This window comes from Hippopotamus amphibius, chromosome 1, assembly GCF_030028045.1.
Source record: "Hippopotamus amphibius kiboko isolate mHipAmp2 chromosome 1, mHipAmp2.hap2, whole genome shotgun sequence".
In the NCBI taxonomy this organism is placed as follows: Eukaryota; Metazoa; Chordata; class Mammalia; order Artiodactyla; family Hippopotamidae; genus Hippopotamus; species Hippopotamus amphibius.
In genome coordinates, this window is record NC_080186.1 from 86,931,249 (window position 1) to 86,956,074 (window position 24,826).

General features: G+C 40.2%; 1 protein-coding gene across 1 annotated transcript in view; it reads right to left on the minus strand.

Moving 5' to 3' along the window:
• The window catches only part of PLPPR5 (phospholipid phosphatase related 5), a 110,473-nt gene that overhangs the window by 30,213 nt on the left and 55,434 nt on the right, over positions 1 to 24,826 (minus strand). The window lies entirely within an intron of this gene.

The window sequence follows — 24,826 nt, forward strand, 5'->3', positions numbered from 1 at the left end:
CTTTTTTTTTTATCTTTTAATGTACTTATTCTTGTTTTATCTGAATTTACATTTTAGATCAATACAATTAGAGGGGGAAAACTGATGAATGAATGCTTTGAATGTTTACATTTTTGTATACCATATTGACAGGATGCATACTTTATAAAAATCAGAACTTGTGAGTATATCTATAAAAAACAAAACAGAGTGGATTTCCACTAAATAGATATTACTTTGAAAAAAGAATCTGAAGTTCAGTACAGTGCCAAGGTTTGGCTTTTATGTTGTTATCTGAAATTGTGACATTACTTTGTTTTAACCAAATTTATCAACCAGCATTAGGACAACAACAACAGAAACTTTATGATGGGGGAAATGTGTCAGCTAAAGCCAAAACAAAACAATTAGTAAACACCTACATTTCTGTCATCTTCACGTATGATAATGAACATGCGCAGAATGAAATATGTCCAAGTTGTGAGCCACCACGCTCAAAAAACCCAGTCCGTCCCCAAAACTGATTTATTCTAGAACTCAATTGCTCATAATTTAAACCATGTTTTCCTATATAAGTGAATCTGTTGACTACAAAGGAAGTCTATCAGTTATCATTTCAAGTCACTAGTAATTATTAAAGAGATAGCTTTGACAGCACAATCAGTTTTTATGATATTAATGTCAGAATCTGATATTGATAATATAGTCAGAAAAATACTTAGAGGACTTCCCTGGTGGCGCAGTGGTTGAGAATCCGCCTGCCAATACAGGGGACATGGGTTCAATCCCTGGTCTGGGAAGATCCCACATGCCGCAGAGCAACTAAGCCCGCACGCCACAACTACTGAGCTTGCACTCTAGAGCCCGTGAGCCACAACTACTGAGCCCATGTGCCTAGAGCCCATGCTCTACAACAAAAGAAGCCACTGCAATGAGAAGCCAGTGCACAGCAACGAAGAATAGCCCCTGCTCGCCACAACTAAAGCCTGTGCACAGCAACAAAGACTCAATGTAGCCAAAAATTAAAAAATAAAAATAAGTAAATAAATAAACTTAAAAAAAGAAAAACACTTAGAAATAGGCATATAACCACTTGCCCATTGTCCTCAGTTGAATAAAAAATACACTTGTCTAAGAGATTAAACCAAAATCAGCACTTAAACTTTTAGTTCATGGCAGCCATTTTAGAATGTTATGAAATTCAGTAATTATCTTTTCTCTTTTCTTTTCCTGAGCAAAGTTTGCTGCCCTGTTAGCTGCCACTACACACTGTATGAACATTTGAACAGTTTTCTATCTAGCCAAGTTCTAGCCCTTGGCGATTTATCCAGGTCCTGATACTCTAGGGGAAAAAAAAAGCTGGATTATCTCCATTTTGGGCCTATGACCTTCAGAGTTATGTCTGTGTGTCCTAAACCTGTGCTTGAAAGTGTTAAATAATCTCAGTTAAGAAGAATAAGTATACATGAGAGGGAAATAGGAGGAGATGAGAAAGAGAAAATGAAGCTTTTGCCACCCTGAGAGAATATATTAAAGAGTTTTGCCCATATGAGTAAAAAGGCAAGAATATCATACCACTTCGGGTTTCCAGTGATGCATCTAATAGAGTAATTCCTTATTTGACTTGTGCATATAAATAGGGAGCTGCTTGTGGAATTCTCTTTAACACAGCTATGCAGCTGATTACTGACTTCTTACATTTGCATTTCTTCACATCTGTCAGAATGCTAAAGACATCCTATCCTTATTAAGACAAAATGAATGTGAAATGATAACTGAATAGTATTAATACTGCTAATAATCATTATAGCTATGATTTAATGAGCGATGGCTGTTCCAGGCAACGTTCTAAGCATTTTACTTTACTTGTTAAATCCTCAAAATAACCGTATTAGTAAGATATCATCACCTTCATTTTATAGATGAAAAAATCGACTCAAGACAAAGTTTACTATGAAGAATATACAACTTGAGTATTGGGGGTGGCATTTTTGAGAAGGAGAGATGTCAATGGGAAGTAGGGGTAATGCACTTTGGTGCCTTTCACCTTCCTTTCTTTCTTGATTGATTTCTTGTCTAGAGAAAATGGCCAATGGACATAAGCTAAGTATCAGTGAATGCAAGAGAAATGAAATTAAAAATAGGGGAAAGAAGGCCACCATAGTACGCAGTGGTGAGGCTACATCTATACTCTACTATTAGGAAGAAGTAGGAAGAAGTATCAATGTGGTTTGTGTGGAAAATCTCCTACAGAATCTGTATGGCTTTGGAAAACATTTGCCTTCTCCTTCATCACCAGAGGCCATCATAGATAGAGCTCAGCCCTAACTCATCCAAATTGTGTAGGCCTGTAGTAATCTGTGGGCTTGGGCTACGATCCTCTGAAGTTCCTCTTGAATTTGAGTTCATTCCTGAGATGCTCTATGACTCAAGCATTGTTTATAAGGGGTCCCAAGACACAGTCTGGCCACTATGCAAACTCATGAAAAAGCTTCTATATTAGGAATAGCCTGGAATTTGGCTCTTCCTCCACCAGATCCCCACTTAATGTCCAGAATCAGAGTAGAAGAAAATTGAATCTTAAGGATTATAGGAGAAGGGTGACATTTCTTCAAATAATTTCAACATTAAAGTGGATCACAGTGGTGCTTTATAATCCACAAATTTTTCTGTAGCCTAATCAGTTGGCATGGATGTCACAAAAGAAAAATTTGAGTTTTCACTTGTATGTACTAGGGAACTTTTTCATACTTTATGAATATAAGTGCCTTTTAACCAATCTAATTGTGTTATCCCTACAGAAGGTCTATTATCCCTAATTTGCAGAAGAGGAAATTATGGCATACGAATCTATTAAGCAAGTTGGACACAGGACAGAAATTGATTATTTATGCTGTCTTGGTTTCTAATTCACTTATGAAATCATCTAGGTTAACCAGATGTCAAAATGTAGCTAAAATAAAACACAAACAGAAGGGTGTATAATTTGAGCAGGATGGTATCTGCTCAGTCCTCAAGGGTCAGTGGATGCTCACTACCCTATAGGCCAAGCTGTTTAGCCATTATTAGGTATCCATCCATTCTTATTCATCCATCCCACGAATATCTATTAGTACAAACATGCAGAAGGCTAAAACCGGTCACTTGCTACCTGCTAACAGCCGGGTGTATATTCTTCGACACTTTTCTCCTTGCTTATACAATATATAAAATAATTGACACACACATAAAGGGGTTTTGCCGACTTGTTTGCTTTTACTAAAATACAATCACAATGCCCATATTATTCAATAATGTGAATGGACTCACTTGTGATAATAATCATCTATCTCTTGGGTAAATTGAGAAAGCACGGTACAATTTTAAAACAATGATATTATAAAACAAAAATAAAAACACAAATGTTTGTGTTTGTTAAGCACTTACTATACACCTGAAACTGCTATTCAAGGAGGAGGCATCTAGGTTAGATCCAGAAGGATGAGCACGAGTTCCTGGCAAAGGGGAAGTGGGGCGAAAAGCTGTCCTAGACACAGGGAGAGCATCTGTAACCCTGCTATGTGCTCCCCAAGCACCTGCATCGTCCTCTCCCAGAACACTTACGACAATGTATGGTTTACACTAATTTGAGTTGTTCCCTTCACTACACGAAGGACATAGAAGGCAAATCTGTGTTCTGCACTGTAAGCCCTGTGCTTAGTTAGCACTTTGCCCGAAACACAGTAAGCACTCAAAAGACCTACCAGACTAACTAAATAATAGAACAGAATAAGTGAAAAATGCAAAGGTACAGGAGAAAGAGTATGGAGTATTTTCTTCATAGCATTTGTCACTATCTAAAATCACGTTCTCCATTTCTGTGTATATATGTTTATATGTTGCCTCCATGAGAATATTCCATTAGAATAAAACCTCTGTCCATTCACTGTTCTACCTCAAATATATAGAACTCCTTTTACATAGTAGGTATTCAAAACTGTTGAATTAATTATTGCAAGAATGGCATGCTTGGGGAAAAGTGAATTTTTGAATTCTTTTATTGTCAGAAAATACACATCGCTATCAGAAATTGTCTTGCATATGCATTTGTTTACTTGCTATTGTCTTTCTCCTTGTCTATCTCAAAACCTGGTACAGGGTAGGCACCTGTGATAGAAAGAAAATGAGTCCCCTAACAATGACAAAGCTCTAATCCTAGGAACTTGTGTATATGTCACCTAATCACATGTGTCTTTAAAAGTGGATAACTTTGAAGTAAGCCCAAACACATATGGGCACCTTATTTTTGACAAAGGAGGCACGAGTATACAATGGAAAAAAGACAGCCTCTTCAATAAGTGGTGCTGGGAAAATTGGACAGCTACATGTAAAAGAATGAAATTAGAACACTTCCTAACACCATACACAAAAATAAACTCCAAATGGATTAAAGACCTACATGTAAGGCCAGACACTATCAAACTCCTAGAGGAAAACATGGGCAGAACACTCTATGACATCCATCAAAGCAAGATCCTTTTGGACCCACCTCCTAGAATCATGGAAATAAAATCAAGAATAAACAAATGGGACCTCATGAAACTTCAAAGCTTTTGCACAGTGAAAGAAACCATAAACAAGACTAAAAGGCAACCCTCAGAATGGGAAAAAATAATTGCCTGTGAAACAATGGATAAAGGATTAACCTCCAAAATATACAAGCAGCTCATGAAGCTTCATACCAAAAAAGCAAATAACCCAATCCACAAATGGGCAGAAGACCTAAATAGACATTTCTCCAAAGAAGACATACAGATGGCCAACACACACATGAAAAGATGCTCAACATCACTAATCATCAGAGAAATGCAAGTCAAAGCCACAATGAGGTATCACCTCACACCAGTCAGAATGGCCTTCATCACAAAATCTGGAAACAACAAATGTTGGAGAGGGTGTGGAGAAAAGGGAACTCTCCTGCCCTGTTGGTGGGAATGTAAGTTGATACAGCCACTATGGAAAACAATTTGGAGGTTCCTTAAAAAACTACAAATAGAACTACCATATGATCCAGTAATCCCACTCCTGGGCATATACCCAAAGAAAACCATAATCCCAAAAGAAACTTGTACCATAATGTTATTGCAGCACTATTTACAATAGCCAGGACATGGAAGCAACCTAAATGCCCATCAACAAATGAATGGATAAAGAAGATGTGGCATATATATACAATGAAATACTACTCAGCTATAAAAAGGGATGAGATGGAGCTATATGTCATGAGGTGGATAGACCTACAATCTGTCATACAGAGTGAAGTAAGTCAGAAAGAGAAGGACAAATATTGTATGCTAACTCACATATACGGAATCTAAAAATGGTACTGATGAACTCAGTGACAAGAACAAGGATGTAGATACAGAGAATGGACTGGAGAACTCGAGGTATGGGAGGGGGCGGGGGGGTGAAGGGGAAACTGAGAAGAAGCGAGAGAGTAGCACAGACATATATATACTACCAACTGTAAAATAGTCAGTGGGAAGTTGTATAACAAAGGGAGTCCAACTCGAGGATGGAAGATGCCTTAGAGGACTGGAGCGGGGAGGGTGGGGGGGACTCGAGGTGGGGGTGAGTCAAGGAAGGGAGGGAATACGGGGATACGTGTATAAAAACAGATGATTGAACCTGGTGTACCCCAAAAAAATAAAAAATAAAAATAAAAATAAATAAAATTAAAAAAATAAATAAATAAACTTGCTTTTCAAAAAAAAAAGTGGATAACCTTCCCTAGCTGTAGTCAGAAAGAGATCTGAAGATGCTGTCTTTGACAATGAAGAAAGGGAGCAACCAACCAAGGAATTCAGATAGCCTCTGGGAGCTGGAGAAGGCAAGAAATGATTTCTCTCTAGAGCATCTTGAAGGGATGCAGCTAGGCTGAAACCTTGATTTTAGCCCAGTGAGACCATGCTGGACTTCAGACCTATGGAACTCTAGGATAGTAATTTTGGGTTACATCCCTAAGTTTGTGGTATTTTGTCATGGTGTCAAAAGAAAACTACTATAGTCAATCAATATCTGCTTCATGCGTGCATGAATGAATGGACTGAAATTTGTAAAAAGGATCCATAAGAGATAGCTGTGGCATAGTGATTAGCTTACCTGCTCTGGAACCAATGAGATTTGGGCTTGAGTCCTGGCTCTGTCACTTAATCAAACAAGTTATTCAACCTATCTAAGTCTTGAACTCCTTATGTATAAGATGCAAATGATAATAAAAATATTACCATGCAGTGGGGAAATTATTAAATGACATAATATAGGTCAAGTACTTAGTACGGAGACAGTGCACAGTAAGTTCTTAGCACTGCAGGGGTTAAGTCAGGGGCAGGCTGGAGAACACAACAGGACCCAGACAGACTGCACTGTGCGCTGCTTTTGGCAGTGCCTGGTGAGTGGACACCATCGGGGTTACAGCAGCATCGTGGCTGAGCATGTGGAAAACTTGGGTCCTTCCTGTTTTCATGCTTCCTTCACTCTTTCCTTATATTATTGTGCCATTTTCCCTCCCTTTTAAGTTCTCTGCCTAAAAAGACCCATTAATAATTCATTTGCAGGTGATTATCATCAACTCTTTTGCCCTTTGCTTCTTCTTTCCTACAGACCAAAAGGCCTTGATTCCACCCACCGGTATGGAAATAGCTCAGGGGCCAGATCCCTCAGCAACCTGACCATTCCAGTGCTTGCTCCAAATTATTTCCACCTGTGCACATCTCTGACCAGCCCAGGGCATGGTTATAACTTCTCTGGATGGCACCTTATAGTCTTTTTTGTTTGTTTTGTTTTTTTTACATCATTTTTTTATTGAAGTATAGTAAATTTACAATGTTGTATTAGCTTCAGATGTACACACATATATTAAAAGAATCTGAGGAAGAATATCTATATCTAAAGAAATTCTTTCTCACATTCCTTTCCATTATAGGGTATTACAAGACATTGAATATAGTTCCCTGTGCTATACAGTAGGTCCTTGTTTATCTATTTTATATTGATACAGTAGTGTGTATATGTTAATCCCAAACTCCTAATTTACCTCCCTCCCCAGTCCCAACCCCAGTCCTCTGCTATCCCCTCTGGTAACTATAAGTTTGTTTTCTATATCTTGGAGTCTATTTCTGTTTTGTAAGTAAGTTCATTTATATATATATTTTTTGATTCCACATATAAGTGATATATAATATTTGTCTTTCTCTGTCTGACTTACTTCACTTAATATGATAATCTCTAATGCTGCAAATGACATAATTTCATTCTTTTTTATGGCTAAGTAATATTCATTGTATATATATACCACACCTTCTTTATTCATTCATCTGTCAATGGACACTTAGGTTGCTTCCATGTCTTAGCTATTGTAAATAGTGCTGCTATGAACACTGGGGTGCATGTATCTTCTCAAATTAGAGTTTTCTCCAGATATATGCCCAGAAGTGGGACTGCAGGATCATATGGTAACACTATTTTTAGTTTTTTAAGGAACCCCTATACTATTCTCCATAGTGGCTGCACCAATTCACATTCCCACCAACAGTGTAGGAGGGTACCCAAAATTTTCTCCACACCCTCTTCAGTATTTATTATTTGTAGACATTTTAATGATGGCCATTCTGACTGGAGTGAGGTGATAACTCAGAGTAGTTCTGATCTGCCTTTCTCTAATAAGTAGCTATATCAAGCATCTTTTCATGTGCCTGTTGGCCATTGTATGTCTTATTTGCAGAAATGTCTTCTGCCCATTTTTTGATTGGATTGTTTTTTTGATATTAAGCAATACGAGCTGTTTGTATATTTTGGAAATTAATAACTCGTCAGTAGCATCATTTGCAAATATCTTCTCCCATTCCTTAGGCTGTCTTTTCATTTTGTTTATGGTTTTCCTCTTCTGTGTAAAAGCTTTTAAGTTTAATTAGGTCCCATTTGTTTATTTTTGTTTTCATTTCCATTACTCTAGGAAATGGATCCAAAAAAATATTGCTAAGATTTATGTCAAAGAGTATTCTGCCTATGTTTTCCTCTAGGAGTTTTATAGTATCCAGTCTTACATTTAGGTCTTTGATTCATTTTTGTATATAATGTTAGAGAATGGGAGCTGTCCAGTTTTCCCAGCACCACTTATTGAAGAGACTGTCTTTTCTCCACTGCATGTTCTTATTTCCTTTGTCATAGATTAATTGACCATAACGTATGGGTTTATTTGGATTGCACCCTATAGTCTTACTCATGAATCTATAATTCATAATCAGGTTAGGACTGGATTCTTTAAACCAATTTCCAGGTTTTGACTGCTTTGATTAATATATCCTAAGAAGCAATAGGGGATTTTTTTGTTTGTTTTTTTAATAACCACATAGCATTACTGGTCATATTGTTTGTAGTCTTCACATGGACTGATGCCCTGCCAAGTTCCTCTTAGCCTGGATTCCTGGGATTATTTTTATAAAGTCAAATTTCTTAATTGTTTTCAAAATAGCATTCCACCTTGTTCAAACCATTTTGACCTTTGAGGTTGACATCTGTCAAATTAGTTCCCTTTCTCTCAGCTTCTCGTTAATGCCATACAGATCACCAATAACAAGATAGTGTCAAGGGGAGAATTTCATGGCACGCCACTTGGAGATTTATTTGCAAATTGGTACAGAGACACTGAACAAAATTTGGAGTGTTCATTTATTAAACCAGGTGTGCAATGTCCTGAAAGTCTTATTATTATATCCATACTTATCCACGATCATAAATTTGCCAAATTGCAATGTAAATGTATCTGATGGGGTATGTAATAGAATTGTAATGAGAGGTAATGAGATGGTAGAAAGACCATGGACTTTGTGCCAGACATATTTGTGTTCACATAATTCAGACTTTTCAGGGCTGTGATGGGGAAGTGCAATAAATGGTGGTATATTGAAGTCGTAAATTTTATATACTACAACCTAGGTCATATAGAGCATGCAGCTGCTTTTTCTCCCCCAACTGACCTAAACTTCATCATCCATCCTGCACTGAAGAGGAATGGAGTGGGGGAGGGAGAAAGGCTGAGTAAATGCTCGGTTCTTCTCAGTTTCTCACTCTTCTCTTTCCGGCAAAATGACACTGGTCCAGTTGGAGGCCTTCAAGACTGCATGGCCGAGGAGCAGTGGCGATCTCAGAGCAGGCACAGGGCTGTCCTACAGAACAGCCTCCCTGACTTCACTGCCTCTACTGCCATGTGCTCTCCCACTGGGTCTCTGGCTCCCTAATAACAACCCCTGTAAATGTCCTTGTGGCTCATCCCGACTTGGCCCATTTAAGCTCCCACTGTGATCCCCAGCACATCTTCCTCCTAGCCCCAGGTGGGCTGTGTGCCCTCTCAGGCCCTGTTTCAGGGTCCTATGGCTCCCACAACACCACCTGCTCCGCTGCCTGACCTCCCGGCCACAAGGCTGAATGGAGGTTGAGTTCTCCTGGTTTCAAGCCAGAAATCAGACATAAGCCCATCTACTTCCTGTTTTCTCTTCAGCCTCTCTGGAGTTTCTATTATCTGGTGACCAAATTCCTTCTCAGGGTGTCTAACCTAAGGGTACTCACCCAGATGCTCACACCTGCAACTCTTCCCTTTGCTCTCCTCCAATCCTCCCACTTTCTGGCCCAGATATGATGCCTGTCCCTCCCATAGGTTGGTGGTACCATCTTTTGAACATTATATCCTGTGTACTCGCTATTATTAGCTTGTAATAAAATACACAGATCTTCAATTTTTGCTGTTGGTATGTAAAGGTAGCTTTGGAATTTAGAAATTTCTGTTCTCTTTTGACAAAGAGAGATTTGACTATTGAAGCCAAACATTATCTCCCTTTTCTGATTGGTACTGGCCTATCTCTCTTTTTCTTTTTCCAGTTTTATCGAGGTATAATTGACAAATTTAGAAAATGGATCTACTTAGGTATACACCTTGATGTTTTTACATGTGGGTACATGGTGAAGTAATCACCATAATCAAGCTAATTAACATAACCATTACCTCACATAGTTGCCATTTTGTGTGTATATGTATGACAAGAACATTTAAGATTTGCCTACTCGCTTAGCAAATTTCAAGTATACAATACAGTATAGTTACATTTTACATTGCTATAATTAGATCTGTGTGGTATGTATAGATATAATACTATTCAGCATTAAAAAAGAAGGAAGTCCTGCTATTGAGACAACACAGATCAACCTGAAGGACATTATACTAAGTGAAATATGCCAGGCAAGGAAAGACAAATACTGCAAGATCTCACTTATATGTGTAATCTAAAATAGTCAAACTCATACAAGCAGAGAGTAGAGTGAGGGCTGCCAAGTAGCTAGGGGACAGGGAAGTGGAGAGACAGATGTTGGCCCTTCTCTAATGGCATGTCCTTCTCTGAGACACTGAATAACAGATGAGACATCCTAGAGCTATGTTACTCGGTACCGTAGCCACTAGCTAGAGCTAGTGAGCACTGGCAATTTGGACAGTGGGACCAAGGGACTGTATTTTTAATTTTAGTTAATTTAAGTTTTAAAACTGGTACTTACTTTGATTATTAGAAAACTTTTAAATATGTTTGGAACAAATTGGGTATGTGCATCCACTTTTACACTGTCAATCTTATGAAACCTAAATAGAGATCAAATACTCGAGATGAAAATGTAGTATCAGAACTAAGATGTATTGCAAAAGTCAAATAAACACTAGATTTTTAAAACTTTGCAAAAAAAAAATCTCGCTAATTTTTATATTGACACATTGAAATGTTAAATTTGGATATACTCAGTTAAATAAAATATATTTTAAAAATTAACTTAACCTTTGTTTTTGCTTTTTAAAAATATGACTTAAAAAAGTAATAATCATATATGTGGTTCATTTTATGTTTCTACTAGATAATACAGACTTACAAGAACATCATGACTCAAGGGAAATGAAAAATATATCAGTTAATATTCAAAAATATTGTTATTTATTCCTATCATTATTTTTATTTATTATATTGGTTGGGGTTGGGTACTGAACCTAAAACCATTTTTTAGGGCACTTGTGCTCTGTCAGACAATAGTTAGCTATATCTTTTACCTACATCTAACTTTGACATCTATTGATATATTACTGTTTCAAGCAGCACATAATGTAATAAAATGATTTTATGGAATTATCTTGAATTTTCAGAGTTAAACTACCACAGTTAGTCTATTTTTTTGGGTTCTGATTATTATAACAGCTTTTTTAAAAATATTTTTCTTCTAAAAGTTAATCAGTTGTTTTGTATTTTATTGTTACCCTTTAAATACTTGGTGGATTCCATATTTAGTCAGTGTAAACCAGGAGGAAAAGCTCAAGTTTAGGAGTTTAGTAACCTGGGTTAAAATGTCAGTCTACCACTGATTATTTCTGTGACCTTAGATAGACTACTTAACTTCTCTGAATCTTAGTTATATCATTGGTAAAATGAAAATGACAATAACAGTTTGTAGGATTTAGCACAGTTATCTCACAAGAAGTGTTAAGTTTTATTACTGTCATAAGGCACCTGAAGATTTTTGTTTGCTCTGTGCCAGGAGTAAACCTAAAGGGATTAAAATGATACATTTGGATTAAAACTACATTTGCTGGGAGAAATAATAAATTCAATTGCCTAACTTATGTGCATGGGAATAAAGGTCATTAAACATACTGCATTTGAAAAACCAAGAGTGGCCATCCATTTTCTTTACAATATACTTAATGGGTCCCTAACAACAGATTACATAATCACAGACACAGAATTTATCATGTAGTTGATGTCCCTGAATGGGTAAAGCTAGGGAGTCACAAATGTGATGTAAATTAACAACAAGCTCAGTGTTCAGGACCAGCTGGTATGTGCAGTTAAGATCAGAATACACTCAGGGACTCAGCTGCCCCCAGCACAATGGCCGACTGATGGTCTGGCTGTGAATAACAGCCCCTTCATCACTGACACATTTACCTTATCCCTGAAGTGCAGCCGCGGCTGGCTTTACACGGAGACCATTTCTCTCCAGTATGACCCCCATGATAAATACATCATACACAGCACTGCGTCCATCAGCCAGAAGAACAAAAATGCTTTTACTTGACATTTTCTCTGTCATCTATAAAATCGAGAACTACACATTTCCATCATCTAACAGCCGTTTCCATTCACCAGATAAAAAGTAAGATAATAGATTAAGACAGGCTTCTGTCTTATTTCTGATAGTGAAACAAGGAAACGAAAGCTATGTGACATAAGAGGAGTTACATACAAGCAAATGATATTTGATTCCTGTGATTTTGGGAATTCCATCATCTCTAAGATTTAAAATCCACTAACTGGTAAGTAAGAAACTGAAATTAATATGTAAAAGACCAATCTAGAGACGTTTAAATACAACAAAAATGTACACTAGACTGTTAGATGAAGTAAGGATTTAGTTCTGGTTTAACTTAAAAGCAGTTGAAGAAAGCAGAACCTACAAAACTATTAAAATACGGAGGTAAGAAATTTAAGTTCAATATCAGGGACAAGAAGTTAGTGGTAAAAATGGTAAAAGCACATCTCAAATATCTCTGACTGATTCTCAAAACTGTTTGAATTTGTAGTTAAATCTTAGGACTCACAATGTTTCTCAGATTGTCTTTAGTTAAGGAAAGAAGACAATAATTAATGGATAAGAGGTTATCCATATACACGACCTCTGTGTGAAACACACTACATGCAACAATCTACATATCACATAGAAGTATAAAAAATTAAATACTAAGAACTGGATTCCAGATCTTGAGATACTCTCTTAAATTATACACTGATAGGAAAAGACTCATACCTTAAAAAGAAAAGGTTATATTGCAAAAAGGAAAAGAAATGTGTGCAACAAGGTGTGCTCCCCTCTCCCCCAACCCCACACAGTCTCATAGTTATGGTGAGTATATATAAATAGACAGTATATATGTTTGCAATTAGCAACAAAGTACTTTATCAATTTCACACAAATAATAAATACTAAATATAACAGTGTGAGATTTCCAGGGATATCTCAGAATTTGAGAGTGTCCTTTTAGCATATTGCTGACCTCCCTGCTAACCCTCATTTGTAGCTAAGTCACAGCAGAAGAAGTTTTCCTGCATGGTCACCCAAGGGTCTTAGGAGGAGCCTTCTTTTCCCCCATCTCATCACTTGAGACGCCCCTCTCCTCCTCCTCTCAATTTTCATTCAACTAAAAGCTGCCAAGATTCATCTCCACTGTGCTCCCACCCGATTTCCAACTCTCACCTAACTCCTCCTCAAGAAGAAGGAGTGAATGCACAGGATGAACCCTGTGGCTGCCCTCTCTTCTCCCACGCACCCCCCCCCCCGGTTTCCACCCCTCACCCCAAGAAGCTCTAGGCTTGGGGCACATGAGTTGCCAGATGTTAAAAGATCCCTCTTTTCCTTGGTGTCTGCCTGGTACCTCAAATCATATTTCCAGCCTTAGCTCCAGCTGTTGTGGGGGAGTGAACTTGTTCTCATTTTGCTACTCAGCGTTTTGTTCATAACCATTATAAAAAGACATCATTTTTGTACTGAAACAATATATTTTTCCCCCTTTGCTAGCTTACAAGGGATACAAATATCCTTTCTTCTTTGCCACCGCAGTGGCTAACACAGTGCCTGGCTCACTCTCAATAACTAATTAATCACAATAAAAGTTAAGATCCCTTGAATGGTTACTATACACCAAGGACTGTACTAAATGCAGTACTTGTGTCAATCATGGAATCCAAATAACCCCATGACTTTGGTACATAACAGCAGAGGTAACTAAGACACAGAAAGGTTAAGTAACTTGCCTGTGGACTTATGACTAATAGTGATGAAGCAGGGCTCCAAATTCAAGCAGTTAGCTGCCAAGTCTATGCTCTGATCACCACCATGCCACATGCAGTAGCCTCTACCTCTGTCTCGGTTGGAGGCATGACTTGAGGAGTTCTTCAAGCAGAGGTGAGAGCGTGTGCAAAGGAGAAACTGGAGGAAGTGAAAATCAGTGTGCCAAACTGAAGGTTTGGTGGGTGGGGTGTGGGTAAGCACTGAGAGGTACCCCCAGAGAGGGCAGGAAATCAGTCTGGAGGGACAGGGATCATGTTTCCAAAAGCTTTGTGTGTCGATGGACCTAGAGAATATTATGCTTAGTGAAATAAGTCAGACAGAGAAAGACAAGTACTGTATGATATCACTTATATGTGGAATCTAAAAAATAAAACAAACGATTGTATATAGCAAGACAGAAACAGACTCACAGATGTAGAAAACTAACTAGTGGTTACCAGTGGGGAGTGGGACGTGGGGAGGAGCAAGATAGGCATATGGGATTAAAAGATACAGACGACTATGTAATAAGCAGTAAGGATATACTGTATAGCACAGGAAATTACAGCCAGTATCTTGTAATAACTTTAATGGAGTATAATCTGTAAGAATATCAAATCACTATGTTGTACACCTGAAACTAAATATTATAAATCAACTATACTTCATTAAAAAAATAAGCTTATGCTTATGTCCGTCCACAACAACAAAGAAATAAAATTGGCTTTAAAAAGAAAAATAAACAAAAAAACCAACAAAGGCTTTGTGTGTCAGGTGAAGGAGTTTGGATTTTTATTAAAAGGAAAATGCAAAGCCACTGAAGGGACATCAGGAGATGATAGGACAAGATCTGAATTTTATAATATCACTTTGGCTGAAGGGGTTCCAGGTGTTGGAATATCCTGAACTGGAGTAATGGCTGTAATTATGAACAGATTAAGTAAATATTGAGGGAGTTGAATTGGTAAGACTTGGTGGTTAATTGGATGTGAATGTGTGTGTGCATGTGCGCGCGCGCGTGCATTCCTGCAGATGAGGGTAAACTGAGTGGAGATCAGTGGGGATGGAAAGTCAGGTGAACAAGGAATAAAGCTTAACTAGTCCCAGGCCTCAACAGAAGCTTCCAGTAAGGAAATCTATATTCCTACCTAAACAGACAATTATGTTCACGCATACACCAAGAACGAAAACATTGTTTCCTCATGGAAACATTGTACTTCATGGTAGTCCTATAGCATTACTAGTACTATACGTTAAATATAGTTAACAGTTAATAGTTAAACAGGCTTCTGAAGGCTGAGCTAGGTACCAAAACTCCATGTAAGGCCTGACTGTTATCCGGTAAAGTTTCAATGAATAAGTTAAAATACTAGACTGGGACCCAAGGAGAGAGGCAGCACCAGGCATCAACCCTGGCGGCACCTTAATCTTGGACGTACAGCCTTCAAACTGTGACAAAATCAGTTCCTGTTGTTTAAGCCACCCAAGCAATGTTATTTTATTACGGCAGCCCTAGCAAATTAATATAACCCTCCACCTCCCAGCTACATCTAAGTGTTAAGCACCATGCGATCAGGGCTGAGTGTCTTTGTCTTTGAATCCTTAGAACATCATAGGTGCTCAACCATTTTTTGATAAACTAATGAATGCATAACTGAATCAATTGTTATTGTCAGTGTTTTGGAATTAAACCAACTAATAATTGTTTGATTGTTTAAATCTAAATTTCTTCTTTAAAATGTGGTACAAGTGCTGTAAATTGATATGAAAATATAGTGAATCAAGATTATTTTACTTTGAGCCCTTTTAGACATTTCTTGTCAGACACTAAGATAATTGATGATATTGAATATTACTGAAAAGCTGAATCTAGATCTGTGAGTTTAAAGGAAATGACAAAGGTCACTGCTAAAGAAAAACTTTGGGAATTGAGTGACTATGAAGTCTACACAAGTCAACAGTGAGATAAAACAAGCAAGCACAGAAACCAAAACAAATGAACAAAAACTACTGCCATCTTGGGTTTATTTGAGCTGGATCACTTTTCAAGGTGCTTGTGTAAATATTAGATCTTTGAATCCCTTAGTATTTATATTTGTAAAGCATTTTATGGTCATAGAATGATATAATTGCAAAATAAGGAAGTTTCCAGAAAATCCAGATGCTCCTAAATCATATTTCATGAATTCTTCGGAAATTCAGAGGGGCTTCTAGAGCATTCATGAGGAAGTGAGGTGAGTGGATTATATGATTATATGTTACCAGGACTGGTTATTTAATTTGCAGGGTCTGGTGCAACATGAAAATGAGAGACTTCTTGGGGAGAAAGCACAAGACGGTGAGAGCAGAGCATCAAAACCAAGCAGAGGGCCCTCCTGAGCACGGGCCCCGTGTGACAGCACAGGTTACACACCCAATGAAACTGGCCCTGCATGTTATGATTTCCATTTTAGAGACTCACTTGGAAAAGTACATAAAGAATAAATGGAGTACAATGGAAGGAGGAGAGGCTATTAGGAAAATTTTATCAGTAATTCAGGCAAGCTGTGGTGAGGGCCTCAACCATGTTTGTAGGTGGCCTGAAGAGAGGGTTTTCATGCTAAAGTAATACCTCCTATGACTGTTCAATTTTACTATTTAATTTTCTCTATTTTAATTATATTTGTAAATAACCTCAAAGCTATCACCTCAACACCACAGACCGTCATGAAATGAATATACCCAGTAAGAAAACTTTATAGAAAAAAGAAAAGCAATTACAGGATGAGTTAAAAAGACCCTGCGATTCTATGTTAAAAATGGCCCAACTGAATTAGTGGGTGACACTATCAGTTAGTTAAACTTAATAGCAATGAATATATGAGCACACTGGGGCCATTAAGAACTCTTAAATATGAGAAGTATGCCTGATTTAGGTGCAGTGGCTATCTTTAGCATTCTAGCAAGTGCACTGTGATTTCTGGCTCACCCTAAGAAACCAGCCGTGCTGGAACACCACGTTATGTCGTTGCCACGTGTGAGTCAAAACTCCACTCTTGGGAAATTGCAGAGACATCAGCCACCCAGAACAAAGGGTCTCAAGTTAGGGACCTAGAATTCTGCACTGTCAGCACTCCAGGTGTGCCCCTTAGTTTACTGGCTGCCCTGGCGAGGCAGTATGAGGGACCGGCTCAGAAAGGACACCTGGGGCGCATTCTGGATTCAAACTCTGGCTCCAGCATACACTGGCTGTGTGACTCTGGGCAAGTTATTAAATTTCTCTGAGAATCAGTTTTTTCATCTTTGATTTGGGAATTATAATAGTATCCATGGTTTACAAGTGTGAGGATTGAACAGGATAATCTACAGAAAGCACTTAGCACAGTACTGGCACACACGGTAAAAGCATATCACTTATTATTCAGCTATTCACACAAATACGGTGGACCCCTTTTGAGAGAAAGTAGGAATCAAAATGGTCAAGTTTTAGAACTTTTTTGAGGATATAAGGAATATTGAAAAGTTGACCGCTGGAGAGTCCAAGTGGGTGCTGTACCGGATGCTGAGGACATGGTCCTCCGTGGTCACAGGTCAGCTGGGGACAGGGACCCTACCAGCCAGCATCTCTGCGAATCCAGCTCAGCTGCCTCCACATCCACAGGCACGGAGGAGGGACCAGGATCACTGGGGTGCACAAAAGGGCCTCCCCACCCTCAGGATGTGCATGGATCCTCTTTAGGCATCATCTCCAATTATGAGATTGATTAAAGGTTTTCCCAGTTGAGATGAGAGTGGTGAAGAGGCTCCGTGAGAGGGCCCGTGGGGACGTATGTAAATGCCAAAGTGTATCCCCATTTCCTCTCTTGGCTCTAATAAAAGTGCCAAAGAAAGTGCAAATGCTTATTTCATTTAAGGAATTAGACCTATTTATTCAGAAGAATCGATCTAGTGCTTTGTATAGGCACAACCTCTAAGTCAGAGTATCATTTTCTACATCACTATAATTAGAGATTATAGATTTATTAGGGAGGAAGGGCAAAACATCTATTTAAACTTCCTAGTTGCAAATAATGGGCATTTAAAACAGGTTGTAGTTGTTTGAACCAATCAACATACTTGTCCAGTCTGTATTATATTCGTGCTACTGTTGGCATTGTGGCGGCTATAAGGAAATGGTCTCTAACCTCAGTGACGTTATCATCTACTGGAGGCAGAAATACATAAATAATAAAACAGCGGGGCAAATCTTTACCCTTTTTAAGTGCTGCTTTACCAAAGCCTTCCCAGATCAGAACATGGACAGTGGCATACTAAGGGTGGAATGGGAGCAGCAGTCCGCCCCCGGCGCAGGCAATAAAGGGAATGCAACAATAAAACCAGCCAACTGTCTATCTGTTCTTTATAATTGCCAGGCAATTCTAAACAATGTCAGTGAACAGGGGCTTCTGTCCGCTCCCCCCCCCGCCCCCACCCCGCTCCCCCCAGGATCTTTTGTTGGTTGTGGCGGATTGTATTCAAAGATGCCTGAAACATCCCCCCCATCCCCTTGCTCCCTTGCCACTCCCTCATTAAGAGGCGACATCAAATGCTCCTCCTTTATGAATCTGGGGAGTCTCGTGACTGGCTTGTAAACCACAAAATGCAGCAGGTGTGACACTATGAACTCATAAAAGCCAGTGAACTTCTGCTTTGTTCACTGGGACACTCGTGCTTGGAGTTGCGTAGGAAACCTGACCTGGGGCAGCCATGCTCTCAGGAAGCCAAGACCGACAGAAACGTCATGTAAAGGTAGCTCTAGTCTTCAAGTCCTCCCAGCCCCAATGCAACATCTGAATGAACAGTCCTTCAGATGAACCCGTGCCCTAGGTATCAAGGCACCCTTGGAGCCGGACTTTGAATCTTCTCTTGGTGTTATGAGGCCAAAAACACCACAGAGAAGAGAGAAGACAGTCATGCTGTGTCTTTTTTTAACATCTGACCTACATAACCTGTGAGCCCCGTAAATTATTTTATTCCACCAAGACTGGGATGGTTTGTTAAGGAGCAATAGTGAGTGGAACATTGGTCTAAGCTGAAATAATTGACACTGTTACTGTTGAGTGTAAATATATATATATATATGATCTTCAAATCAGCACGTTTTGACTCTATAATCTCTAACAAATATTGTACTATACCTGGAAGTTATTTTGAACTCCCAGCTATACTTTTGACTCCCGGCATGTGGACTCAGCCACACATATTCACCTGGAGAGTAAATCTGTAAAGGTCAGGAACCATCCAAGCACACCTTGGCCATGAGTGTCTCCAACCCCTATGGTGCTACATTTAAACAGTAGATCTGGGGCGGGGTGGGGGGGGGTGGAATTGACAGCTGAGAAAGATGAGACTAAACTTCACAAAGGAGATCAACCTTGCTCTAGGTTATAAAGGTAAAGAGCATGTTTCTTTTCACTACAGAATGTTTGAACCCCTCTTCCTCACAGAACACCTCCCACATGGGAAGCACAGTCTATCCCATCACTAAAGCCAACAAGAGCTGGACAGTGCCTTCCTCAAAGCCCTGGCAAGCCGGCTGCGGGCACATGACCCACACTCAGTCAATCAGATGTGCCTGCACGTGATGCAAAGAAGAAGATAAAGTGAAACATCCGTTGCACCAGCAGCTGCGGTGGCAGCCGTGCTGGCGGAGGCATCTCAAGAGGGTGGCCATGTGGCGTTCCGGGCCCCGTGGTCACAGCAGTGTATCCTCACCATGTCCTTCCTGTGGGCAGATTCTGGCTGGGGTTCTGGCTGCTCACGTTCCATGGTTCCTGCCCATGCCCTGAACCTAGCTTTTCAGCCTGTCCTTTCACCTCATTTGAGCTGTCAGCCAGATTCACTTCCTATTACGTGTAGCAGAGGACTCTGGCTGATACAAAAGGTGACTAGAATTTTCATTAGATGAATACGGAGGTAGGAGGTACTGAAGATACTGCAGGTCAAGAGAACAGCAAAAGTAAAAGTATTAACATGGAAAAAAACCACTGTGGTTAGTTACTGGTGATGATCTAGTGTGAACTGAGTTCACATGACCTGGGAACTGAGCTCATGAAAGAGGGTGTTGTGAACTAAGGGAGGTGTCTTAGCTCAAGCTGCCATAACAAAATATCATAGATTGGACAACTTAAACAACAGGTTTTTATTTTCTCACAGCTCTGGAGGCTGGAAGTCAGATCAGGGGCCAGCATGGTTGGGTTCTGGTGAGAGCATTCTTCCTGGTTTACAGAGAGCTGCCTTCTTGTGGTGTCCTCACATGGCTGAGAGAGAGAGAGCAAGCTCTCCGGTGTTTTTTCTTATAAGGGCACTAATCCCATCATAAAGACCTCACCTAAACCTAATTATCTCCCAAAAGTCCCACTTCCAAATGCTATCAATTGGAGGTTAGGGCTTTACTATATTAATATGAATTTTGCAGGGGACACAATTCAGTCTATAGCAGAAGGGAAGACACGTTTAGCCAGGACAAAGAGGCTCTTGTATGTATGTCATGTGTAGGAGTGTGACCCTTGAAGGACTGGCGAGGGGAGGCTACAAAAGCTTTTGTGCGGAGACAGACTTGCTTAAACTCTTGCTTTAGGAGTGTTACTCCAGTGGCACAGTGTAAAATATGGATGGGGCGAGTGAAGAACTTTCTTAGGAAACTTCTTTGGGAGGCTCCTGCAATAATCAAGGGGAGTGATTTAAAGGAGTCATGTTCAAGCAGAAGTATGGGGGCAGGGTAGAGAAGAAGAGTCTGGATTTGAGAGATGCTTCAAATGTGGAAGCAACATAATTAATCAGACATCTGAATGTGGGGGTGTGGAAGTGGGAGGAGTTGAGGATGACTCAGAGGTTTCACTTGGGTAACTGGGAGGGTAGGAATGCCAATAATCAAATCAGAAGATACAAGAGCAGCAGCTAGTTTAGAGCAAAGGCAAGGTCATGATTTCGATTTTTGAAATGCTGAGTTTAAGGAGCTGATGAAACACAACATATTTGTGTTCAGGTTATGAATAAACTCTGAAGTTCAGGAGAGAGGATAAGGAAAGGGAAGGAGTTTGGGGGTTCACTTCAAAAGACATGAAAATGGCGATGAATGAGATCACCCTTGAGAGGGATAATAGAGGGAAGAGAAAGGTCAAGAACCGAAACCTGGTAAATGTTGTTAGGTGGTTTTCTGACACTGCAGTAAAGCACTTAATGAGGGCGGAGGCCAATTTGGAAAATATAATGTTCTCAAAGTTTAAAAAAAGAAAAGTTCAGATAGGAGGGGGTGATCAGCTATCTCAGTGATGTTGAGGTGGTCAGGAAGACAAGGAACTGAAGGGTCTTCTGATAAGATCTCTGGTGGATGAACTCTGAAGAGTAGTTTAGGTACAGTGTAGCTGGGGTGGAGAAGGACAAAACCCACATTGTAACTAGTTTATAAGGTGAGGAAGGATAAACTAGTCTTTCTAGAAGCTTCCTTCAGAAATGGGATGGTAGTTCAAATTGATGGATGGTTTTTGTGTTGAAGTTGGTTTTATTTTTTGATGGTGGAAATTTTAGCATGTCTAAGGAAATCTCATTTCCCTATATTGTACATAAGCCAATAGCACACATTCCTATATATAGAAAGAGGCATGATTAATATGCTTGACAAAGGAAAGAAAGCATGTACGGTTTGTAAAATGCTTAGCACAGTAAGCACTCAATAATAATAGTGATTATTTTTATACTCTAAACTTATATATTATTATAGAAGAATTTCTATTTGTTATTTGAAGTCCTTTGTTCTCCTTCCAAGATTTTCTTTAAATGGCATAAACAAACAAAAGGCTCAAAGCAGACTGTGCTCATAGGAAAGGTAACCTCTTTTGTAATATATTGAAAGATGTGCCAAGAAATCTTGATTTGAACTGTAGCATCAATTTAGGAGTTTGATACTGAAATTACAGTGTTACAATTTTCCCCATATTTTAAAGCACTTCAAAGGCAAATATATTTGACACAGGAAGGATCACAGAAGATAATACATCACACTATTAACCCCTTGTTGTACATCACCTTATTAGATCCTCTCTGAGTTAGAACTAGATGAAAGCTGTGTGGCAGCGACAGAGGTAAGTTGCTCTGATCTCCCCTCAGGAAAGATCAAGCTATTCTGCCATTAGCAGAACAGTGAGCTGGGAGTGTCCACCTGTAAAGCACTTAGATTCTCCATAGTGTTTGGGCAGAGGCCACAATCTTCCTGGCCAGCCCCCCACCAGTGACTGAGCAGGGCAGGGGTTCTAAGCCTTGGCCATTTATGCCTGATGCAGGACTTTTCTAATGGATGACCTCTTCTCAAGACTGGCTGAGACTCTCCCTATCCAATCTTGCTAGCTTCCTCTAACTTTTGCAAGTATTGCCATCCTCCAGTCCTCCAATAAATCTCTTCCATTTCTTGGAGGATCCTAACTAATGCAGTTGGTACCAGGGCTTGTCTAAGAAAGCAGGTGGTAAGACAGGGTTTGGAAACATATCCTGGTTGGAAATGAGGACCCCATCCTATGTGGTGTGTGAGGCACAGACAGTCCACCTGGTAACAATGCAATTGCTAAAAGCCATCAGTAGTGGCTGGGGAGAATGTTCTGGTGAGAATACGGTAACCAACTCATTCTGGTTGATTTTAGCAATGCAAGTCTGAAGTATGATAACTGGTCACTCTCAGTGGAAGGAAGATGCTAACCAGGTCGATGATCCCTGAAGCTGAGAAATCAGGGAAACGATGCCTTCAGGGATCATAGAATTGGCTGATTCATTAAGTCGCATTGGTGCCCTACAGAGAGAAAAGGAAACGCTGAGGGTAGTTAACGAAGAAATGAAAACTCAGTGTGTAGGCCAGAGAGCCTCTTTGGTAACTTAGAAAGAGGCTGTTCATTCCTCAGTGTGAGGGCAGAAAAAGCTGAAGACCAAATTTATGATTTCCTTAGCTGAGAGTCAAGGGACCTTCAGCGATGACTGAGTACTCAGCTAAGGCAGGTCTCTTAGGCCAAGGTCAGAAACCTGGATTGAAAAATCCAAGACCTTAACACAAAGGATGGGGACATCTGAGGGGATGCGCCTGAAGATTTCGGTTCACGAGACTCCTCTAAACCCTCAGAGCCTTCAGATGTGGCCCACCTCTACCTACAAAGTGCTGGTACTCCCCTAGCCCACCCATGCCAGGGCGCATGACTGTGGGGGAGTGAGAAGTCTTTCTCAGGCAGTGCACCGGGGGTCCCCTCATGATCTTCCCCCACCTCCCCTCCTGGCTGCCAGGCCAATACCTAGGACTAAGATGCCCAGGATATGAAGAACCTGGTGAGAAGCAGACAGTCTCTGCCCCCAAGGAGCTGCAAGAATTAGCCAGCACACATTGACTGCAGCCAGGGCAGACCTGTGCAGCTGGATTTGGAGGGGGCTTTATCAAGGAGGATAAAAACAGAAACAGGATAAGGCAGTGTTTGTTGACACAAGGACACTTTCCCTGGGGATGTAGGATTTAACACTCTCGCAAGGCCCCAGGGGACAGTAAAAACACCTTGCGGGACTGGCTGCTGAAAGCCTAGAGAAAATGACTGCTTTCTCTTAATGAAGCTGACAGGCCTGAACTGCCTTGGCAGTTGGTGGGGGAAGGAACGAGAAGCCTCAGAGAAGTTGGCATTGCTGGAATGGACATATGATATGATCTCAAAGGCTCGCCGAAGGATTGTGTACCACGGGAGGACCTAGGGGACGCGCTATTCATTGAGGCGTCAGGAATGTGCTAGTGAGAGGGGCACTGGCATGACACAGAGGTTCAGCGGCGCCTCTCCTGTGCAGGCCAGGGGTGATGGTAGGAAATCCTACCATAGATCTGGGTTCCTCGATATCCATGCGGATGATGGGGAGCCGGAAGAAACCGTCACAAGCAGGGGTGGGGTGGGAGGGGGTACCTAAATTACCATAATAGTGCAGAAGGCCTGAGTGATGGCAAGGGGACTTGACCAGCAAAAAGCTTTAGGGATGATTTATAGATCACAGCCTTCCCTAGGGGCAACATAGATGGCAAGCCAATGAGGCTACCTAATATATTGGGTTGGCCAAAAAGTTCATTCAGGTTTTTCTGTGCGATATTATGGGGAAAACCTGAATGAACTTTTAGGCCAACCCAATATAATCACCAGAAAGCAAGACTGCAGTGCTGAGAGTGGATGCCCCATTAAAAAGTTTTAATCCTTTGTGCAGCTGTCAGGCCTGAATGAAACTCATTGGCTGAAGAGGCAGCTGGCCCCCAGAGCGAAGGATCTGCAACACTACAGAAAGTATACATTGCAATGATTTTCCCAGTCCTGCCCCAAAAGGACATGTGACCATTCATTCAGGTGAATATACACTGGGGAAAAGAGAACATGCAGATATCTTGAGGACTATTGGACACAGGATCCAAGTGGACACTGTTATCTGGACACCGGAATTAACATCATCATGGCTTCATGGTAGAGTAGGGTCACATGGGGACTAAATAAATGAGTCCAGGCCAAAGTCCAGCTCACTAGGTCTGAGAGCACACCCAGTGGTCACTTCCCGCTGGGCAGTTGGAGTATTGGGGAATTCAACTGGAAGCTTATGAAACTATATTCTCCTAGTCCTGCCAAGATAATAAATAAAAAATACTATTGCATTAAGAAAGGGAAGATAGTGACGATTTAATGCCACCGGTTAGGATCTTAAGAACGCAGGGGTGGTAGGTCTCCTCATGTCTCCATTTGACTCACTGGTCTGGACAGGTCCTGGAAAATGACTGTAGACCACTGAGTCTTCAGCCAAGGAGTGGCAACCGTCACTTTGCCAAATGTGTTCTTTTCTATCTCATTCAACAAAGGGGATGAGAAACTATTCACATTCACATGGAACGGGCAACTCCTCACATCATAGTCTATGTCAGTGCTGTGTTAACTCTCCTCCTCTT